Genomic DNA, 2,719 nt, shown 5'->3' on the forward strand with positions numbered 1-2,719 from the left:
GTAAGTAAAATCCCATATTTTTGTGTGTACTTGTTCTATTTATATGTAACTTGATATATCTTTGTGGTGTAGATAGAGTTCTAAATACTTCCCATGTAGTTTAATGTGACCAAGTATATACAAATTTTAAGTTAGATTAAAGAGTTAAGAACTAAAAATTAAGTATTTTGTTAAGGTGCTTTCTTGACTTACTTAAGATTGTAGGTGGATAAATTACTTGAGATATTTGTACCAAGTTAATGGACCCAAGGTAATGGGCCAGATTTGATCCTATGTTAAGGTGCTCATTTGGGCCTAACTTAAGTAAAAGAGAAGGAAATAAAACAAAAGCCCAACACTCAAAGCTACAAAGGCTCATTTTAGTTTAGCACAACTATGAATTAAATAAGTATGTACATAACCTACTAATACTTCCTTTGACCAACTTATTGGGCCAAATACACTACTACCTACTTGAATTAATTTTAGCCCAAGTTAAAGGAAAGAAAAGAAGGAGAATGGGAAACAAAGGCCCAATAGTTTTGGATCCACAAATGCCCAATATATGGGTCAAGTATATACATCATTTAATTGAAAAAATATATGCCAAAATATTCAATAATTCATCAAAGATCAGCTTCTGTCAATCAGCAATTTTTTCTCATTTCAACCTAGACAAAAATTTCAGCTTTCTAGGTTTTTCTCTCTTGTTCTCTCTTGGCTATGAAGTAACCCTATAGTACCACAAGGGTTATTGGGATTTAACTTCCTTCCAAGCTAAAGGTATGTGAATAATTCATGAGCTTGTACTAAGGAAACTACGTGTTCTTCAAGATTAATTTTCGGACAACCCTCTCTTTAAGTTTGATAGTCAATTGTTCGTAGTTATTAAGGGATTTCTCTTTTCTCTTTTCTCTTTTGGTGTATGTGTGAAGGGATTAAGCTATTGAAGAAATAAAAATTAAGGACTAAACTACCAAGGAAATGAAGGTATGGTTACTGTCCATTCTTGTCCTTTTTCCATATACATGTGTTGAGGGAGGATTACACATATTTTGTTGCTATTAAAGGATGATTGGAGTGTTCTTGCGAACTATTTCATGTGTTTGGGTTGGGGGCTGCCCGGTTGCTATTGAGAAAAGGTGTGATTAGTTTGTATTGAACTATAGAAGATGGATGTGGTGATACACCACTGAATTAATGATTGTGTACGTCTATTGCTCATTTTGCTTTGTGTCTTGGTTGGGAGGTTTAATGAAGGCAAAGTTGTGTCGGGGGATATTACATGAATATGTATGGTATGTGGATATAATTGTAGTATAGGAGGGTTAAATTGACACCTTTATTGATAAATTAAGGGCTTACTTCCCGGCCACTAGTTTGGTGAAGTAAAATATAAAAAATGTGACGTTTCGTTGCTAATATTCGATTTCCATATATTTAATTGTAGATAAGTAATCTAAAAGGGCGGAGAGTCGAGTTGGTTTGGTATTGGAGTTTTACAACCAGGTATGTAAGGAATACTCTATTTTGCACTCTTGGCATGAAAACGGACACTTGTTCCATCGAGCAAGCTTCCAAGATTATCCTATTACACGTGATACATAATAGCACCGTATTATATCCCATGTTACTAATGAACTTGATCCCACTATCTAATGAGTTAAAACACCTCAATACATGCTTGCTACCAAACCTACATGTCTATTTTCACTGGTAAATTTCATAATTTCTCCAGTTACTCAAATAAGACCCATGTGTTATTTTTAGCTCCTAAACACTTCATTAATGTGCCAACAACTCCTTACTTCATTGTTATTACATTGATTGCCTATTTACATGTCTCTTATTGATAGATCATTGTTTCAAGGTACCATAATGTTATGACCACCGAAGTAAGAATCTCAAAGGCTAATTAAACTAAGTAATGGAAATATGTAAAATGGGTGGCAGCTCAGGGGCATAAGCCTAGCATGGGCTGATCCCGATACTTTATATGTGGGTGGAAGCTCAGGGGAATAAGCTTAGCATGGGCCGATCCTAATGTTTATTCATAGGTGGCAGCTCAGGGGCATAAGCCTAGAATAGGTCGATCCTGATTTGTTATTTACTACTGATCAGTTGGTCATTCGTATCATATGGATTACAAAGATAATAAAGTAAGAAGGTAAAAGAAGGAAAGAAATGTAATGTATCCTGTTCCACAAGTAAATGTAAAGGTGGTCTCTAGCACTATTTTTACACTTGCTCCAGATTTTTATTGAACCTTTGTATCTTGTATTGTTACTTTTCCGCCTTGCATACTCAGTACATATTTTTGTACTAACTCCCCTTATGAGGGAACTATATTTCATGCTACAGGTACAGGTTCTTCGGCAAACACGCCTCCTCAGTAGGAGCCCAAGATATCCATCATCTATTGGTGAGCTCCAGTTTGCTTCAGGACTTTCTGAGTCGGTTCTATATATTTTTTGTATTGTATAAAAGTTAATAGTATGGCGGGGGTTTGTCCCAACCTTAGCTAAGACTAATTTATCGTCTAAAGGCTTTGTAGACCAATGTAAAGTTAAGCTTGGTAGTGTGTTATCTTGTAGATGTTATGGCCCAACGGCCAAGTCTATTATGTATATTGTTTTAGGGCTTGTCATTTATATTTGTTTTATTAAGGAATTATATTCGTAGATGGAAAAAACCTTTGCCTATTATAGTTGCATGCATGTGAATTCCAAGGTTATGGTTT

General features: G+C 35.2%; 1 long non-coding RNA gene across 1 annotated transcript; it reads left to right on the plus strand.

The window, feature by feature from the left end:
- The first annotated feature begins 744 nt into the window (after positions 1 to 744).
- LOC107841977 lies at positions 745 to 1,488 on the plus strand. Its single transcript, XR_001665540.2, has 3 exons — positions 745 to 762; positions 915 to 969; positions 1,430 to 1,488. It is a non-coding gene; the product is annotated as an uncharacterized LOC107841977 (long non-coding RNA).
- Positions 1,489 to 2,719: the final 1,231 nt, after the last annotated feature.

Source organism: Capsicum annuum, chromosome 9 (genome assembly GCF_002878395.1).
Source record: "Capsicum annuum cultivar UCD-10X-F1 chromosome 9, UCD10Xv1.1, whole genome shotgun sequence".
NCBI classification, from domain to species: Eukaryota; Viridiplantae; Streptophyta; class Magnoliopsida; order Solanales; family Solanaceae; genus Capsicum; species Capsicum annuum.